At 41.0% G+C, this 21,196-nt stretch overlaps 1 protein-coding gene and 1 long non-coding RNA gene across 2 annotated transcripts in view; both read right to left on the reverse strand.

Moving 5' to 3' along the window:
- The window catches only part of fut8b (fucosyltransferase 8b (alpha (1,6) fucosyltransferase)), a 129,352-nt gene extending 126,123 nt beyond the window's left edge, over nt 1-3,229 (reverse strand). Inside the window, exon 1 of the mRNA XM_058046194.1 lies at nt 3,081-3,229. The gene's annotated coding sequence lies outside the window, so the exon portion shown is untranslated. The remainder of the gene's footprint in view (nt 1-3,080) is intronic.
- A 7,447-nt stretch (nt 3,230-10,676) lies between these two features.
- LOC131124875 (uncharacterized) overlaps nt 10,677-21,196 on the reverse strand; it is a 174,131-nt gene continuing 163,611 nt past the window's right edge. Inside the window, exon 5 of the long non-coding RNA XR_009128945.1 lies at nt 10,677-10,816. This is a non-coding gene — a long non-coding RNA (uncharacterized LOC131124875). The remainder of the gene's footprint in view (nt 10,817-21,196) is intronic.

The following is a 21,196-nucleotide window of genomic DNA, read 5'->3' on the forward strand; positions in this document are numbered from 1 at the left end:
ACACATAGAAACTTACTAAAAACACAGCATTTGGCTTTCACCGTGCCACTAATAGGCATATTGTTAAAAGCAGATCAAACTATGAAATGAGTCACCGCCCTTTTTGGCTCACCACACCGGATCTAACCTAACTGGCAAAGTAGCACTAATACGTTTAATGAAGTCATTAGTCCAAAAATGAAGACAGACAGTGGCATAAGTCATCAACGGTGGAGGCTGGGATGACGCCTTGTAGAAAGTGCACGACACGCAGCGCCATGCGGTACAGCTGCCAACTAAACCCCGTAAGCACAAACAAGAGAATGGTTGCATGGTAAATTGTGATTGCTCGTCAAGAAATCCAATCAACGCTTTTGATTTAAGTGCTTCATCAAAGTTTACGTGGCCTGGAATGAACTGCTCTGAAGTCATTCGTATTCTGGCTAATACAAAACACACACCCGGGTTTTAACTATTCCTGTTAGCTGTAAACTATAGCATCGCCACAGTGCAGGAAAGCGATGCTAACAATATTTACTTAAAATAACACGTAAGACTTGAAATTCAACAAACTCAGCTGTCTGGTCACATCCTGGCAATATATGTGACTCTTTACTTATTCATGAATAGATTAAGGCCGCTAACTCAATCAGTCTGCTTCACGTTACAGGGTGGACTTTATTAGAAAACATCAATGATGCATTAGTTGCCAAGGGTGTTGACTTTCAAACGTATTGGCGTCAACATTTCAGACTGAGAACACAATAGATATTGGCTGCAAATAGATCATGGCGGCACAGTACAGGTGATTCATTGCAGTCGACGGACTACAAATAAAGCATCACGTGTGTTTGGGTGTGTTTTGCCAATTCCAATTCACAAATCAGATGGAAAAAATGAAAAATGTGGTGATAACCATAGAGTGGTAACATAGCAACAAAAGCGGATTCCACAAATACATTTGGTGCTACCTTTTAAACACATTATAACAGGACTGTCTGTGAATGTACTGTAGCTTGTCGTTCCATCACGCCTCATTCACATCTGGGAATAACAAAAGGTAGCAGGAATGTTCTGTTTTTCAAAAAAATGTCATAAGGAGGGGGATTCCTTATGGGCGTGGCTGTAGGCGCAATACACTCTGCCCTGCTTCTCTGTTTAGGAAACAAGCTCAGGCAGATGTTATTAGAGTTGGTGATTCCCAGCCAGAAAAAAAAAAAATTATTTTTTTTTAAATATTGTTTTTGTGAACATGAACGTGAACTGTCCACCAAACTGTTGCTGAAGCCAGAAGCAGCGTGCTCTCGCTGGGAAAGGTGCATTAATGTCGGACACAAGCGTCACGTCAGGCTTCCGAGCTCCACCACACCAACGGCACCTCGGACAAAGTGTGTCCGACAATGAGTGCTCCTCCTCGGGCAGGTGAGGTTGCCACACGCCTGGCTTCTCCTGAGCTCCACAGCACCAGCGGTGCTCAGGGGGACAGTTAGGAAGCACTTTGAGAGTGTGACCAATCACAGTGGACTGGGCGTGCCCGGAGGCGGGCCATGAGTGGAATATATTAAATTAAAACACAGTTTTGGCAGGAAGCACAAATGGAAAAGGTGCAAATTCTGTAACCTCTAAAAAGTTTTCTGTGCGGGGTATTGTGTGTAGCTTCTCTAGAGGAGTCCACAACTCAATACAAAATTTGCATAATAGGTCCAACCTAGGCGGCACGGCGGTCGAGTGGTTAGCGCGCAGACCTCACAGCTAGGAGACCCAGGTTCAATTCCACCCTCGGCCATCTCTGTGTGGAGTTTGCATGTTCTTCCCGTGCATGCGTGGGTTTTCTCCGGGTACTCCGGTTTCCTCCCACATTCCAAAAACATGCTAGGTTAATTGGCGACTCCAAATTGTCCATAGGTATAAATGTGAGTGTGAATGGTTGTTTGTCTATATGTGCCCTGTGATTGGCTGGCCACCAGTCCAGGGTGTACCCCGCCTCTCGCCCAAAGACAGCTGGGATAGGCTCCAGCACCCCCTCAAACACTCAAAAATATGAATTAAAGTGAAACAAAAGTGTCATGATGGTGAACAATACATAATGGTTGTCTGTCCCTGTGATTGCAGTCCAAGGTATGACTTAAGTCAGCTGGGATAGGCTCCAGCATAGCTGCAACCCTAATGACAACAAGCCGTCTGCAAAATGGATGTATGGATGAATGGGGAATATTAAGAATACAAAGATACATAATTCGTGTCTCCCTGCGATTGCAGCCCAGTGCATTCCCCGCCTCTCACTTAAGTCAGCTGGGATAGGCTCCAGCATAGCTGCAACCTTAATAACAACAAGCCGTCTGCAAAATGGATGTATGTATGAATGGGGAATATTAAGAATACGAAGAGATACATAATTCGTGTTTGTCCCGCCTCTCACTTAAGTCAGCTGGGATAGGCTCCAGCTGACAATAAGGACACGGATGGATCATCAAATCCAAACCATCATGCACAACCTGAAGAGCCACCATCATCTTGCAGGCTGAGGTGATGATGGGGGGGAAACCCAATGTTTATGTCAACACACACGGGACCAGAACCACACCTCCATACCGGCAAAACACACAACATAGCCATGTATGCACGATAACTGTATAATGGCTAAAATGCACTAGAGTGCGTGGAGGTCACTTTCTATAGACGCGTAAACCACACTTGTTAGCCTATAGGCTACATGCCTTGTAGCATGCATTTATATAAAATGCGAATAGTTCAACCAATTCAGTAAGAAGTCCGTGTTTACAGGTTCCATGCTAACAACCATGACAGTTCAGCAGACGCGCTGTAATTGTTTACATGCTGCTTGTCGTCTTCCTGGCGTGAATAAGCGACAAAAGGGGGCGGTGAATTGAGACGTAGCGTACCAGGGGTAAGGACGGAACTGCAAATACGAAAGTATCCGAGTAGAGGCGATCGCATAACGGGACAAGAGTGGAGCCTGCTTCGGCCAAGAACACAGCAACGACAGCAACGCAGGCAACAGGCCGGGGATGCAGCGAGCGCAGACAGGCTGCAGCCGCTGCTACATGTCCGCTGCACAAAGAGAGATAAATGTCGCCTACCTGGGCGTGCTGGGACACGGGCTTCCACGGGCATCCGACCGGGTCTCAACTGGGTTGCTCCGAGAAATGAGTGGAAAGAGGCAGCCGAAGTAGGGAGAGAGGAAGCTGGGGCAAAGAATACGACCAGCGAGGTTGCACTGTGTGGATATCTGCCGGTGTCAAAGTACATGAACGATAGGGGGAGCTTGACTTCCTGTGAGTGCTTTTCAAAATAATATAACATACGTTTTAGGGGTTTTTTTGCATAGCCTCTAACGTTTTCATAACATTACACTTGCACAATATTCAGTTTGGTGTCATGTTTACAGGTTATGTAAAACTATTAAAACAATGTGCAATAGGTTTTTGAAAGTGTTGAATGTGTGTTGAATTTTTATTGACATATTTATCTTATCTTATTTGCTTTTTTTAACATGTATTATTGCTATTTTTACATGCTCACTTTTGTGAGTCAAGTTCTATTTTATTCTATTCAGTGGATTATTTTTTATCAATAGTCATATTGACATTTTTACATTTTAATGTATTTTATATTGAAACGTTTTTATTTTTTGCTTAATATTCACTCTTCATGATTTCTTTATATATAATTACATAAAGTGAGTGTAATCTACAACAATAAGCCACATGTATTTGATAACCCTAACAATTATGAATATGTTTTAAATAATTACCACGAATACTACTTCAAACCGTTGCCGTTTTCGATAGGATTTAATACAAGCCATTTATTTTGAAGTAGACCCAGTTCCGTTTCCTGTTGCCGTCTCTCCCGTGTCGTATAACTTGAATGATGCTGAGCCTGGCTGGTAGCTGTAGTGCTAAAACTCTAGTGCGCCCCCAAGGGTGAACTTGCTGTACTGCAGTTGCGTTTAAGTCACTGATTGACTGACATGGAGGGCCAAGGTCAGCAATAACCCGCGCACAACATCCAAAAGTGGGATGTTATTGAAGATTTAAATAAGATTATATAATTTACACAGTTTGATGTATATTTTCATTACCTTATAAAAAAAGGCAGCAGCTTTGGAGGTTTTATCTTATGTGATGAATTCAGAGCGGGTGTGAATACATCCAAACATGAGGTGTTCCGATCCAGGATGACCGGGAATTCAATCCAGGATGTGTCCCCCGCTGTGGACAGATTTGGAAGTTGATACATTATTTTACAAAGAAGTCATGGTTCTTATACACGTCTTGAATAAGTTGGACATAATAGACAGCGACAAAGACTGGAAATAATCAGGAAAATGCGACAAGGGGGAAAACACTTGGCATTCCGGGATATAAAACAAATACAGGGAAGTTATTTTGTCAGCGTTAAGGTCACACAAGGGTGGTGTTGTGGCTCGTACCCCCACATAATTACCATTTAGTCAATGTAATTGCCACCGCAGTGGTCAGTGGTTGGAAAAAATGAATTTCAATGAAAAGGGTGGGAATGACCTAAAATTACACTGATTTTTTTTGTTTTGCTTTGTAGTTCCATGTCCCAGGAATGTCCCGCCCTCCATCTACCGCTGCGTCTCACACACATACACAGCATACATGCCTGAATGACGTATACCTCTTAGGATCACTCGGCCTGCCGACCCCCTCCATCATAATAAGGTTATGATTCACGGAGACTCTCAGCAGTTAGCCGACTCCCTGATGACACAGTTGGCCCGGGAACGTATCAGTGTTAGTCCCGTGGAACTGCCGGAGGTGAAGTCTGGCCTGCCCCCCACGACCATGGATGGATGGATGGTTGAAATCCCATCAAGCTTCATTATATTTAGATGATAGCCCTAAAAATGAAAGCGTTAGAGTTCAATCTAATCTGTTTCATGGCTGGCTGACTTCCAAGTTGTTCTCATTTCAGTTATTTGGAATTTTCCCACAGGAACTGGCAAGTTTCTTGGGACTTATATAGGTACTCGATCCTGTAACTCGTTCACTTATTGTACCCCGGCTAAATTTAAAAAGGAAGCTGGATAACACGCCATTAATTGTGCAAATATTACAAATGACTCAATCAACTCTTTCCCTTTCCTTCCCGATCCGCATCACAGACTGGACAAAAACCGAAGCTCGTACACTTTACTGGTGCTTGTGGGCTAAGACTTGGGTTTCACTGACTTACAGGTTGACGAAGACTCAGGCTCACTGATGCATGGATGGACAAAGACTTGAGTTTTATAGACACAAGTGTTCTCAATGAATACTCTACTTTCACTGACTCATGAGTGCTGGATGAAGACTCAAGCTTCACTGACTCCGGAATTGACGAAGACATGAGTTTCATTGACTCACAGGCTGACAGAGACTCAAGTTGACGAAGACTTGAGTTTCATTGACTCAGCGGTTCTTAACAAAGGCTTGATTTTCACTGACTCACGGGTTGACAGAGACTTAAGTTTTCAGATTCATGAGTTGACAAAGACTCAAGTTTCATTGACTCACGGGTGCTCAATGAATACTCGACTTTCACTGACTCCGGAGTTGACATGAGTTTCATTGACTCATGGGCTGACAAAGACTCAAGTCTCACCGACTAACAGGTTGACAAAGACTCAACTGAACAAAGACTTGAGTTTCACTGACTCACGGGTTGACAGAGACTCAGTTTTCAGATTCATGAGTTGACAAAGACTCAAGTTTCAATGACTCACTCAATGAATACTCTATTTTCACTGACTCATGAGTGCTGGTTGAAGACTCAAGCTTCACTGACTCTGGAGTTGACAAATACATGAGTTTAATTGACTCACGGGCTGACAGAGTCTTTCAGATTCATGAGTTGATGAAGACTCAAGTTACATTGACGTACGGGTGTATAGCAAAGAGTCGAGTTTCACTGACTCACGGGTTGACGGAGACTCCGTTTTCAGATTCATGAGCTGACAAAGACTCAAGTTTCATTGACTCACGGGTGCTCAACAAATACTGGAGTTTCACTGACTCATAGGTTGAGGAAGACTCAAGTTTCATTGACCTACGAGTGCTCAACAAAGACTCGAGTTTCACTGACTCACGGGTTGACGGAGACTCAGTTTTCAGATTCACGAGTTGACAAAGACTCAAGTTTCATTGACTCAGAGGTTCCTAACAAAAGCTTGAGTTTCACTGACTCACGGGTGCTCAATGAATACTCTTAACACTTTAACTGACTCATGAGTGCTGGATGAAGACTCAAGCTTCACTGACTCTGAAGTTGACAAAGACATGAGTTTCATTGACTCATGGGCAGAGACCCAAGTCTCACTGACTAACAGGTTGACAAAGACTCAAGTTGACGAAGACTTGAGATGTACTGACTCATGGGTTGACAGAGACTTAGTTTTCAGATTCACGAGTTGACAAAGTTCCAGTTTCATTGACTCATGGGTGCTCAACGAATACTGGAGTTTCACTGACTCATAGGTTGACGAAGACTCAAGTTTCATTGACTTACGGGTGTATAACAAAGAGTCGAGTTTCACCGACTCACTTGGCGAAGACTTGTCTTATTGAGTGACAGGAGATCCCAGTAATTGGGTACCCAATTCACTCGGGGGAAACTTGCAATACGTGCAAGTTTCTGTGCTTGCCCTTATAAGAACTTGAGGCAGGAAATGGAATCGATTTTCCCATCGCTTATAGGAAATAATGTCAAATGTCATCAAAAGATCTTGAATCCCCGGAATGTTTTAAGTCCGACAACTAAACAAAAAGTCTAATTTGATCAGTCAATGATTCCCAACCACCGTGCCGCATCTAATTCCTGTTAATCTCCCATGTCAATTAATTACTTAGAAAATTATTTTTGATTCAGTTAATCGGCCCATCAGCTGGGATTGGCTCCTGTTCCCCTGTGATGGATTTTCGCCACATGTTTTGGTTAAAGTCCAATTTGGTTAAATTCAGATATTTTTTGTGAGGCTCCACTGTTATTCTGATAGCAAAGCGATACAGCAGGCACATATTTTAAATATAAATAGCATAAAAATAACTAAAAAAGGTATCAGCAACAATGCCAACACCGTAGAGCGTGTACTGAATATACACTAGGTACTGCAGATACTAAGTAGATCATTTCTATCGTACAAAAGTCATGCATTTAATCCTGAAAACAGCATTCACTGATTGGACCAGTCATCATTCATGCTGCAGTAAACAGGAGGGTGTATTATCATACTGAGAGAGCTGCTTATTCCGTAGTCAGATTACATGTCACTCACTTTCATTTTAGCAACGCTCCTTCAGAAGTGGCTATTGTGGGGAAATGTTTGATGTCGTTTCCCGTGGAGTGTTCTTCCATCCCTTGGCACCAGATGCCATTCGCAATTATAAGGCACATGCATTACCACTGGTTGATACAGGTAAAATAAGCCAGTTAGGAGTCTATTTATTGTCCATCTTGAACCAGAAAAGGTCCAACTGTCTAATTTTAATTTTGTCTAAATATAGCTGTTGGTTATTAGTATTACATATAACGTATTTTGTAGACTATAAGTCGCTCTGGAGTATAAGTCGCACAAGGCCAAAAATGCATAATTAGGTAGAAAAAAACATACATAAGTCGCATTTATTTTACAAACTACTTTTTTCCAGGGTTTAATTTGATTTCTATCATCTGCAGTGGGCTACAGAAATATATATACTGCAAGCACTGCAAGTACAACCAAAGTAAGACACATTTGCATTACAAAGCATAAAAAGGTGGATATTGTAAGGCAGTGGATCCGTCCCCAAAGGGCAGTTTGAAGGTGAGAAACTATCAATGAATTTCAATAAGGATGAGATTTATTTGGTAAAGGTTGAAAGGACCGGGGTTAAGTTAATGCAGTTTTTTATGATTATTATTATTAGTCTTTGTCCAAGATAGTTTAGTTTCTGTGTTTATGTGCAGTCTCACTCAAATAGTATGGAGCTGAATCTCAAATAGAATGTTCTCCATGAAATTACATTAGTGAAGCAAACTGTCAACATACATCTCACTTAAATGTTCCCGGCTGCTACAGATGGCGCAATAGCGCCACCATGTGGAAGAAAAGCCACAGTACATCATCTAACACGGAAGAGCATGACTCAGCTGTTCCCACTGTGAGCCGTGACTTCATTATCACGGATGTGCTCAATGGGATCGAGATGCATCGATCTCTTGTGACCTTTTGTTTGTTTTTTTGTTTTTATTGGTCTTTGCTGACCTTTGCAGATTGAGACACTATGGAGGGTTTTCACAGTTTTCACCAGAAATGGCGCAAAGATGAATTTAAGGAGCTCCATAGCTTCAAAATTAGTGTACAAATAAACGTTTTATGTATTTAATTACCTTTAGCATACAACTGAAATATCGCTTGATATCGGTATTGGATTTTATTGCAATAATGAAAAACGATATTTAAAAAAAACGCTGTATTCAACACTTATGTGTTCACATAGACAATATCGGCATATCGATTTTCAGCAAAAATCCCTTCTCTCTTCAATTGCCATTCTTCACTCGTGACACAGGCCTTAAATATACCTCATATACTTATTAAACACATTTAAAGTATAAAATGTATAAGTACTCACCACGAATGAATGACAAAATAAGAGCTATAAACAGATGGAATCCAGTCACAGTGGTGTGCTCAAGGACCACTAAGTGCGGAATCTCAACCCGGAAAAAGATTTTTTTTCTGACATAACTTTATTTAAATTTTAATTTAATTGTTAACGCTGTTAATACATGCTAATATACACTGCTTAAAATAAATAACAGGAACTAAAATAACACATCCTATATCTGAATTATTGAAATATTCATATTAAATACTTTGTTCTTTACATTTTTGAACGTTTGAGCACTATCATCAATCTTTCTTTCAGTAAAATACAGTAAAAATTGGCATATTTCAGAGATAATAGTAGCTGTCCAAATACTGTAGCGTTTCCTTGCGTTAATTCTATTTCAACACTAGATGACGGTATAGTGTTTTGTTTGCAGCATATTGGTTGGTCTATTGACGGTTTCGTGTCATTAAATGCATCCTTTTGGATATATGTACTTTAAAGCCCCCGTTTGTTGTATTATAATTAATGAACACCGTCAATCACCAACTGAATCTGCTGTTAAACGAGACTGTTGACTATTTCTGTTGTATTTTAAGTGAGTGTGATGACTCCTGCAGCCAGCAGGTGTCACTATTTCTCGCCTATTTTCACTGCAAGCCTGCATTTTAATTCCCATCTTTAGCACACATTACATCAGGGAGGGATTTGTTTTCATATTGCATATTTAGAACATAGGCTGTACATAAGATGCAACAGTAATAGCTACAGGAAATAAAATAAATAATGCATTCAGATTTTAAATAATGATGATATTGTTATATAACACCCGTGTACCGCATGCAGCAGTTTGCTCCATATGTCTGTTGAAGCCACGTTCAGGCACATATCCTCATGAAATGGTATCTTCTGTTTGTCACTAGTACTCGGGGAATAGTCCATGGAGGTCTACCACCACACGCTTACCTGCTCAGCACCATTTAGCAGGAAGTTGGCTTGCATCATCAAACATTTGATTGCTGAAGAGTGTCATTGGATTCTCAGCGACAAGCAGCTAAAATGGAGGCGCTGTACTGATTGCTGTTCTTTTAGTTCGTTCATTAGCAGAACAGGATTATTCCAAAATACTCGTCTATTCTTAAATTTATTCCATCAGATGTATAAAAGGTGTGGTAAATATTAATTAGATTTGTATGTGATTATTTGTTCATTTGGGTCAGATTTGAACCCAGAACAATCAAAGCCATGACTCCAAATGAAGACATATGATGTAGTGGTCATTATTATTATTTTATTTTATTATTATAATTATTTCCAATTCCGCACTTTTATTTTGTTACATCTACTTCCTCTTTGGACTGAATGTTTCACCTTTACGCTGGTTAAAGGTAGCTAGGGGGCTCATTTGTATGTCTTTCGTTATGTGTCTTTCTTTTGCGGGCTGGTTAGCACTCAGGCCTCACAGCTAGAAGACCCGAGTTCGATTCCACCCTCGGCCATCTCTGTGTGGAGTTTGAATGATTTTCCCCGTGTGCATGTGTGGGTTTTCTCCGGGTACTCCGGTTTCCTCCTACATTCCAAAAACATGCTAGGCTAATTAGCGACTCCAAATTGTCCATAGGTATGAATGTGAGTGTGAATGGTTGTTTGTCTACGTATATGTGCCCTGTGATTGGCTGAGCCACCAGTCCAGGGTGTACCCCGCCTCTCACCCTAAGACAGCTGGGATAGGCTCCAGCATACCCCACCACCCTAGTGAGGATAAGTGGTAGAAAATGAATGAATGAATGATGCTTTTGTCGAGGGTCTTTGAACGCACCACAGTGGCTGTGAGACACAAAAGTGAAACTGAGTACAGTTACATTGTATACTTTTAAAATGCATTTATTGCGTGTGTGAGGCATATTGAAGAGGGAAGGTTGAAGGTTACAACAGTCACTTTTATTGCAAATGTTGATACAAAATCGGAGGAGAACATAGCAAAAGTGTAAAAAAAAATGATGAAAGGCAAGTTTTATTTGTATCATTGCATTAGGTATGAATGTGAGTGTGAATGGTTGTTTGTCTATATGTGCCCTGTGATTGGCTGGCAACCAGTCTCTCACTCGAAGACAGCTGGGATAGGCTCCAGCATACCCCACGACCCTCGTGAGGATAAGCGGTAGAAAATGAATGAATGATGCTTTTGTCGAGGGTCTTTGAACGCACCACAGTGGCTGTGAGACACAAAAGTGAAACTGAGTAGTTACATTGTATACTTTTAAATTGCATTTATTGCGTGTGTGAGGCATATTGAAGAGGGAAGGTTGAAAGTTACAACAGTCACTTTTATTGCAAATGTTGATACAAAATCGGAGGAGAACATAGCAAAAGTGTAAAAAAAAATTATGGAAGGCAAGTTTTATTTGTATTATTGCATTAGGTATGAATGTGCGACCAGTCTCTCGGCCGAAGACAGCTGGGATAGGCTCCAGCACCCCTGCGACCCTCGTGAGCAAAAGTGGTAGAAAATGTTTCTTTTGCGGAATGAATGCTTCACCTTCACGCTGTTTCGAGGTAGCTGCAAACACCAGTATCAGTATCATATATATATGATATTATGTAATTAAGGTTCTATTTAGTCTATTTCATCTCGGGAATCATTCATTGCGATCCGTTTCCTGGTTGAATTCCGCTTTCTATGAACGTTTCCACCTCTTGTGTTGAGTTTTATGATCTGTGCCTTCCTTGTTACTTTGCCTCTTTGCAGTTTTCGGTTTCATTTACTCTGTGTGAGCTTTAATAAAGATGTTATTGATCAAGCTTGCCAGCATGTCCTTGTATCCCGGGGTAACGCCATGGCGGTGGTATGTCCAAGCCATGAGAACATGGTTTCCGTCCCACCATACCAGATTTTTAAGCGGTCCGATTACCCTACCTCACAACCTGTTATGACTTTGTGCTTGATGGTTCTTCCTGTGTTTGGTGTTGTTAAGCGAAACAGCCCGCGGCATTGCCTGACATTTCGACTTGATGAGGACATAAAGCCACGCCAGAATGAACCTCATCAGCCGCAATGACAAACTAATATAATACCAAACATACTGCTTTGTAAAAACAGGCTCAGAAGGTATTCACATAATGGTGTACTCAATACTAAAATACTATATTCGGTATACCTCGGTGGCCCAGGTTTGTCACCTCCGCAAAGACGATTTCGCAAAAGGACCGTCGCATCACATCGAGGCAAGTCAAGTGGCGTTCTAAATTGAATGGCGTAGGTTGAAACTGTCACAAAAGCGCTGCTGCTGGAGGATGTGTTGAGGGGGTGTCGGCAAAGTGACTATTCTAATTTGGGAGATAGTAGGTTATCTGGGCCATCGCTTGCTCTGAGAGGGAGGTGAAGGTGCTGTGAATGGTTGGAGAGATACCACCATTAGAGCGTGTGCAACATAGCAATAGCATAGAAATGTTGTGACGCGATATTGTTGCATTAGAGCAAAAATATTGGAGTTTTCTGTTTTTAACATAAAACACTCTTGAGGTTGGATATTAACATAAAATAATAACAAATAGTTAGTAAAACCTGAAAAATATCATTAATAACAACACTTTAATATTTTATTATGGGAACAGTTTGAAGCTTGACTGGATTATTAAAATTCTCATTATTTCCTATATGAGACGTTTTCATACACCGATCCGTATCAGTTGAATTCCGTCACAAAAGTCAATCCCTTTCTGCTCGTACTATTACGTACACTACCGTTTCCAAAGCAAAAAAAAATTTCATGCATTTCACAAACAATTAAAATCGTCACGGGTCAAACATGCTTGGTGTTGACGCTAAAATCGAACCTTTCAGAAGTTTTGGGGCTCAAACGATATTTTCAGGAATAATATTCCCCCAATTGTGATATGACCATTTAATTTCTGACAAAACGCAGTAGTATCATTCGCAAATAATACAAATTTTAAGTTTTTTGTAACTTTACAGATGTTTTTTATATACAAGTTGAACAGTTTTGGTCCCAGTATTGACCCCTGGGGTACTCCACACGTAATATTTAAGCTTGCAGATATGTGTTCTCCTAGCTTTTATATATATACCTGGAGAAAACCCACGCATGCACGGGGAGAACATGCAAACTCCACACAGAGATGGCCGAGAGCTGAACTCAGATCTCCTAGCTGTGAGGTCTGCACGCTAACCACTCGACTGCCGTGCAGCCTGTCATATATGTTATGTCTTATTTTCTCTTTATTTTCTATTATCTTGTGTAATATGAGTTTAAAGTTGACTATAGGGGTGTTATTTCCTGTCTAGAGGGCTCTAATAATCTTCATTCATTCATTAATTTTCTACCGCTTATCCTCACGATGGTCGCGGGGGGTGCTGGAGCCTATCCCAGCTGTCTTCGGGCGAGAGAGAGGCGGGGTACACCCTGGACTGGTGGCCAGCCAATCACAGGGCACATATAGACAAACAACCATTCACACTCACATTCATACTTATGGACAATTTGGAGTCGCTAATTAACCTAGCATGTTTTTGGAATGTGGGAGGAAACCGGAGTACCCGGAGAAAACCCACGCATGCACGGGGAGAACATGCAAACTCCACACAGAGATGGCCGAGGGTGGGATTGAACTCTATGAGGTCTACACGCTAACCACTTGTCCACCGTGCAGCCCACCGTGCAAAATATGCCGCAAAAAACATCTCCACTTTAATTTAATCTGGCATTTGAAGAACAAGCACTTAACAGAATATGGCAGTTAATGTAGTCACAATACTGGACAACACTCATCCGTATGTTATATTTATCGGACTAAATGACCACAGACACCCGGTTGGCCCACGGTTCTCTTTAGTATCATGGACGACCTGAATCGGCATCACACCATAATCGGCGCATCCCTAGAACAGATGCATCATGGTTATGTTTTCACACACTTTGAAGCTGTAATAATAACAAAAAGTGGAAAAAAGGCATTATTAAAGGCAGGTATCATCCTTTTACAGATTGCACTTTGAGCAAAGCACACAGAAAAGTCGCCAGGGTGCTCTCAGGCTTAACAAAAATATTGAGTGTGTGCAGGAATTAAAGAGAGTAAAAGATAAAGTAAGGTCAGTTTTTAACCTTTCTTATCGAAAACGCTTTAACTTAATACTTTCATGCTCGTCCCCTTTTTATGTGGTTTGAGCCACGGAGGAGTCGGTGGAGTTCTGATAAGAAACTCATGAGTTAGCTGCGGTGTTTGCTAACAAGACTGGGTGCAGTCTTGTGAAGACTTCACTATCAAGGATGCTAAATACAAGGATGAAGAGTCTTGAACCAGTCATGATGTGCTATATATATCACTATATTGACACTTACTATGGTACCCATTATGTCATTGGATGCTCATATCACCTCCTACTTTGGTACAAGGTACATTGTTTAAAAGTCGGGTATTGACTTGAGGAATATTTGCTGCAAAGCTGTATAAAAGTTTTTTATATATTTTTTTATAATTTTTCTGTATGTTTCTTAATTTCTGCGACTAAATTGGTATTTACTAAATTGGTATTGCCTGGTCGAAAACTTTATAAACACAACGCAGGAACTTATTAATAATAACCACCACCTTACATTCTAATTATAACAAAACCACAACACAGGGCTGCATGGTGGTGGTTAGCACGTAGGCCTCACAGCTAGAAGACCCGAGTTCAATTCCACTATCGGCCATCTCTGTGTGGAGTTTGCATGTTCTCTCCGTGCATGCATGGGTTTTCTCCGGGTACTCCGGTTTCCTCCCACATTCCAAAAACATGCTAGGTTAATTGGCGACTTTTAAAAATGTTTTTTAAAATTTAAAAATAAAAAAAAAACATGCTAAGTTAATTGGTGACTTTTTAAAAAAAATTAACAAAAAAACATGCTAGGTTAATTGGCAACTTTTTTTAAACATTTAAAAAAAAATTAAATAGTAAAAAAAAAAGAAACCCTTAAACTGTATTATGGAAAAGCAGGAAGTGAACAAATGTAACAGTTACTGATTGTAAAAGTACCAGATGGAGGGGTAGGATTTAATAAGCTTTGCTTCTTCCTACTCCTTTTGGACCTGTGGAACTGTGAACTGATTATGGGATGCATTCAATTGTAATCTGAGGCATGTTCAAATGAAATAAAACCATTACCATTACCAAATGTACACCAGAAGATGCAAACCACATTTTGAGGCACATCTCTGTACTTTTTGGCTGCAAATAAATAAATACTGCAAATATACGTATACCACAAATCCATCTATTTATTCCCTATTGTTATTTTGGAGACTCACAAGAACACAATGTGTTTTCTCAAGGACACTGGCTTAGAAAACAACCCAGACTTGCGTGGGGTTCTAGAATGCAAGATGTTCTTACAATTCCTTCAAACAGCAAAGACAACATTCATAAACTCACATAATCATAAAATCTATTCTACTTTGACCTTCAGTGTGGTGAAGTCTCACAACAAACCCGAGGCCAACACTAAAACAACAAAAACTACTATTGATTTTGCTCCGGGCGAAGAAGAAATCCTCTCCCGGCTTATCACACCGACCATCCGCCGGCCTTAAAAGCACAGCAGAACTTCTGTAAGCTAACCGTCACAGAGGAATCAGGAGTCAGTGGTCACATCGATGGGCGACCGGCCCTGTGTTTCATTTCTTCTTGTTCCGTGCCTTCCGCCGACAATAACAAACCCTGAGTGACAGGCGTGGAGACGGAAGACAGGACTCCTCTCTTGCTGTCATTTTAACGAGAAAATAAGCTGAATACAGATGAGCCCAAGAAACCGTGCACGTCCAAACAGGAAGGTGTGTTGGGAAACTGAGAAAGTACCTGAACATGAAGCTGAACATCGAGCTTCCGAAGTTGCTGGAGAAATTTCCCAGAGGAAATAATTCATTTTTTCAGGCTATGTCACCATCATAAAAAATGTTGTGAAATACGCAGTTTTCATAACATTAAGAGTTTTACGCAGAGGACTGAGTCGTTGATAGTTGACCTCTATGCAAAAATGTAGATCCTTCTTTGAAAATCATCTGATTCATTTGAATTGTTTGTGAAATGGAAAAAATTGTTTTTGGAAATGGAAAAAAATTTGTTTTTCAAAGAAATTAGCAGGTGATCCCAAACTTTTTAGTTGTAGTGTAAATTAAAAAACTACCGACCAGTCTCCTTATTACCACAATTCGCTAAAATTAGCAAGAAGCTAGTTGGACAAATTGATTAATACAAGAAGCAATATAGAAAAGCTAGGAGAACACATATCTGCAAGCTTAAATATTACATGTGGAGTACCCCAGGGGTCAATACTGGGACCAAAACTGTTACCAACTTGTATATAAAAAACATCTGTCAAGTTTCAAAAGACTTAAAATTTGCATTATTTGCGGATGATACTACTGCCTTTTGTCAGAAATGAATATCACGATTGGGGGAATATTATTCCTGAAAATATCGTTTGAGCCCCAAAACTTCTGAAAGGTTCGATTTAAGCGTCAACACCGAGCATGTTTGACCCGTGACGATTTTAATTGTTTGTGAAATGCATTAAATTTTTTTTTGCTTTGGAAACGGTAGTGTACGTAATAGTACGAGCAGGAAGGGATTGACATGCATGAAAATTAGTTTTTCTTTGGAAAACAAAGAAATTTGCAAGTGATCTAAAAATTTCGAGTGGTCGTGTAAATTAAAAAAACTACGGAACAGTCTCCTTATTACCACAATTCTCTAAAATTATCAAGAAGCTACTGAACTGCAGTTGGACAAATTGATTAATACGAGAAGCAATATATAAAAGCTAGGAAAAACACAAATCTGCAAGCTTAAATATTACGTGTGGAGTACCCCAGGGGTCAATACTGGGACCAAAACTGTTCAACTTGTATATAAAAAAACATCTGTAAAGTTACAAAAGACTTAAAATTTGTATTATTTGCGGATGATACTACTGCCTTTTGTCAGAAATGAAATGGTCATATCACGATTGGGGGAATATTATTCCAGAAAATATCGTTTGAGCCCTAAAACTTCTGAAAGGTTCAATTTTAGCGTCAACACCGAGCATGTTTGACCCCTGTGACGAATCAAATGACCAACCTGACATGGCTCATCACCGCGTGGGGGTGTTTAGTGTGAGCACATGCATAAGTCAAGTTGAGCATGAAGCAGTAAAGATGTCGAGGGCGGCTGTCATGGCGCCAGCCTCGTTCGGCAAGGGCGTCTCCTCCCTTCCGACTAAGAAAAGAGAGCGCTCAATAAAGCTTGACAGGAGAGCCTGTAGTCTAAATCCAGCCACGTCCTGCCTGGCCTCTGAAAGATGAATTTGCTCGATAATGAGAACATTTTGGAATGAGTGCGCGAAACAAGGAAGTGCAGCCTTTTTTTTTTCCAACATGAACAGGCTCCTCATTTGCATAAAATAAACCAACTCACCCCCCTTTTTATGGTAAGGTAATTCTGCCTTTGTTGCCAAAAAGACATCAAGTCCATTGAAAAATGAGAAATCTTTGTTTCCCATTTAACACTCGACAGGAATCAAACAGTGCACTGTATTCGTAGCCGAATACTATAATAAGATTTACACCTGTTTGTTCAATTCTTTCCTGCTGCAACCAATTACTCAGCTTTGAACCCCCAGCCAGCCTCTCGTCCTGTTATCACCTCTAATGCTGCCAGATCTATATCAGTGGTCATTTGTGCATATTTAATGCCTTCCATCACCAGGCGTAGTCGCGGTGTGAGTATGACATAGTGTTTTTATCGCTACCAATAAACAACCATAGGCACTTTACATTCTTGTAGCGCTGCAGCAGCGGCAGACATGATAAAATAACACAAATTTAAATGAATGGCAGGCTGCACGGTGTTCAAGTGGTTAGCGCAGACCTCACAACTAGGAGAGAGGAGTTCAATCCCACCTGTGCATGCGTGGGTTTTCTCTGGGTACTCCGGTTTCCTCCCACATTCCAAAAACATGCTAGGTTAATTGGCAACTCCAAATTGTCCATAGGTATGAATGTGAGTGTGAATGGTTGTTTGTCTATATGTGCCCTGTGAATGAATTTTATAGCCCTCTAGACATGAAGTAACACCCCTATAGTGAACTTTATACTCGTATTACTCAATATAGTAGACATAATAAGAGAAAATAAGATGTTTTTATGCTGCATGGCGGACAAGTGATTAGCACGAGGGCCTTACAGCTAGGAAACCCGAGTTCAATTCCACCTTCGGCCATCTCTGTGTGGAGTTTGCGTGTTCTCCCCGTGCATGCGTGGGTTCTCTCCAGGTACTCCGGTTTCCTACCACATTCCAAAAACATGCTAGGTTAATTGGCAACTCCAAATTGTCCATAGGTATGAATGTGAGTGTGAATGGTTGTTTGTCGATATGTGCCCTGTGATTGGCTGGCCACCAGTCCAGGGTGTATCCCGCCTCTCCCCCGAAGACAGCTGGGATAAGCTCCAGCACCCCCACGACCCTTGTGAGGAAAAGCGGTAGAAAACAAATGAATAAGAGTCCACTGGGCCGGCGCCAGTTGGTGCCAATGCAATTTGCTGTGGCACCTCATGGCACCAATAAGGTGCCTGGTGGCGTGCAGTGGCTCAAACTGCCTCCCAACTCAACTGGCTCGTGGTGGCCCGTAACGGCAGCAAAAATTGAGTTTGGCGGCAAGAAAGAAAATTTCAAAATGTTTAAAATCTTGCATCAAGCAATTGGCGCGAAGTGTCCACCAAGTGTCGCAAGCCAAGTCGTGCCAATGATGCTAGGAGTCCACTGGGCCAGCGTCATTTGGAGCCAGTTTGTGCCAGTTGGTGCCAGTTTGCGCCAATCACATAATCTTTAGCGCGAACTGGCTCCAAATGGTTGTTTGTCTATATGTGCCCTGTGATTGGCTGACCACCAGTCCAGGGTGTACCCCACCTCTCGCCCAAAGACAACTGGGATAGGTTCCAGCACCCCCGCGACCCTCATGAGGATAAGCAGTAGAAAATGAATCAATGGCGGCACTCGCATGGTGGTCTTAGTGAGATTTACACATGACACATTAAAATGTGAAAAGGTGATTTGATACAAGCTGAGGGCAGCCTAGCTAGCTGCATGGCAATGGTGTCCAAAGTGTGGCCCGGGGTCCCCTCAGGCACTCAGGCACACAATTTGTTCTCTTAAACCATTATTGGTAACCATCAATTCGACATATTCAAATAAACCAACTTATTTCACGTCTTCTCACCGCTACTCACCTTGCCCTCCCAATGACAATGATTATGCTAAGCAAGCCCACACACAATGACAGCCAATCAATGTCCGCTTCAGGCTGTCACTGACTATTGTTTTTCATCTCCAATAACTCATATATAGAAATAATACAGTTAGCGATTCAACATTAGATTAACTAAAATAAAAAAAATAGCACACAAAATACTATGATGGTAATTAATTAATATCAATTAATACTTCCATTTGACACCCTGCATTTCCACTTTAAAGCATTCCCAGATATCCTTCACTTTTCAACACACTTTACTTGGGGTACCAATCAAAGTACTACAGTACTGTTTGCTTGCTTAGGCCGCTGCTAAAACACACTATTGACCATTAATCGCTAAACAGAGAAAAGAGGAAAAGAAAAAAGCTCCACATACAGTGATGGCTGGCTTGTTTATGTAGCACTTCACCATGTAGCATTGTCATGTTATTGACATCGCTGATGCAGCTATTTCCATTCCGCCTACGAACCCTGCAGTGGAAACACAAGCCAATTTAGGGTTTATCGATCTGAATCATACTGTTGTGGCAAACAAAGTTGAAGTGGCTGCTGGTGTTGCATTAGCATGCAAAAAATACCAGAAAAATATCACAATTTTTTCCACCAACTAGTGACTGCATGGGGATGTCACCTGCAGGATGACATTAACAGCACGCTTGGTACATGTTTGTTCTATCTGGGGCTTATGGGATATGACAGTTTTGGTAAACAAAAAAAAAAAGTTATGTAATTGGAGTTCTACAGTCCACATACAGCTCAAAGCCTCTGTGAGCTTCTTCCCTTGTTCTCAGTCCCTGGCAATATATTTGCAGGAAGAAACAACTTAGCTCCACAGTGGTGAGTTTGACAGGAGTTGATTTATATTTCACCTTTGCAGAGTGCATAAATGCACATTTCCAAAAATGTTTTCCTCAAGTCGGGTATTGACTTGAGGAATATTGGCTACAAAGCTGTATAAAAGGAAGGATATGTTTTTATAATTTTTCTGTATGTGCCTTAATTTCTGGTTGAAAACTGGTTGAAAACTTTACACAACGCAGGAACTTATTAATAATAACCACCACCTTACATTATAATAATAACAAAACCACAACACAGGGCTGCATGGTGTACAACTGGTTAGCACATAGGTTTCACAGCTACAAGACCGGAGTTCAATTCCACCCTCGGCCATCTCTGTGAGGAGTTTGCATGTTCTCTCTGTGCATGTGTGGGTTTTCTCCGGGTACTCCGGTTTCCTCCCACATTCCAGAAACATGCTAGGTTAATTGGCGACTTTTTAAAAAAATTAAAAAACAAACAAAAAAAAACAAAACATGCTAGGTGAATTGGCAAGTTTTTTTTTTTAATTAAAAATTTTAAAATTAAAAAAAAATAACAAAAAAAGAAACCCTTAAACTGTAAACTGGAAAGCAGGAAGTGAACAAATGCAACAGTTACTGAATATAAAAGTACCAGATGGAGGGGTAAGATTTAATAAGCTTTGCTTCTTCCTACTCCTTTTGGACATGTGGAACTGTGAACTGATTATGGGATGCATTCAATTGTAATCTGATGCATGTTCAAATGAAATAAAACCATTACCATTACCATTACCAAATTGTCCATAGGTATGAATGTGAGTGTGAGTGGTTGTTTGTCTATATGTGCCCTGTGATTGGCTGGCGGCCAATCCAGCGTGGACCCCGCCTCTCGCCCGAAAACAGCTAGGATAGTCTCCAGCCTACAGGCTCCAGAAAATGAATGAATGATTGAAAAACCACAACAGTACATGTTCCGTCAAGCAAACCCTGAGCTGAGACTGACAGGCACTGATGCACACATCAAAACTGTCTTACTTTAACGAGTACAAATTAATACAAGACCTTTAACATTTCCTCTTGTTAACACACACAAAAATATGTGAATGTTTTTCCTTTTTATCAGCGATTAGTAACCGGTGACGATGCGTGGCCACCTTTGACCAAGAATGTAACGAGACATAAAAACAATCTGATTGCAACCCCCATTTACCCCTGCCCGCTCTCCATCCAAGGCTCGGCAACATGCATGGAGCTCACAGCAGGACACTTCACAACAACCGCATGACCACCCAAGATTTATGTTTACTGTGAGCGGAGTATCTTGTTAGTCATATCACTTCCCAGCAGGCTTATTTCGGCAGTAATTTCACCCCATGCTGCTTTTAGGCAATGCTCTGCACTGCCACTGAGTCATGCAGTGCAAAGAAATGCGCATATATTAATAGCCTGTCTCACATTACACACATTTGATGGATTGGAGTCTTGTTAAGAAGTCTGCAGA

This window comes from Doryrhamphus excisus, chromosome 1 (genome assembly GCF_030265055.1).
Source record: "Doryrhamphus excisus isolate RoL2022-K1 chromosome 1, RoL_Dexc_1.0, whole genome shotgun sequence".
Classification (NCBI taxonomy): domain Eukaryota; kingdom Metazoa; phylum Chordata; class Actinopteri; order Syngnathiformes; family Syngnathidae; genus Doryrhamphus; species Doryrhamphus excisus.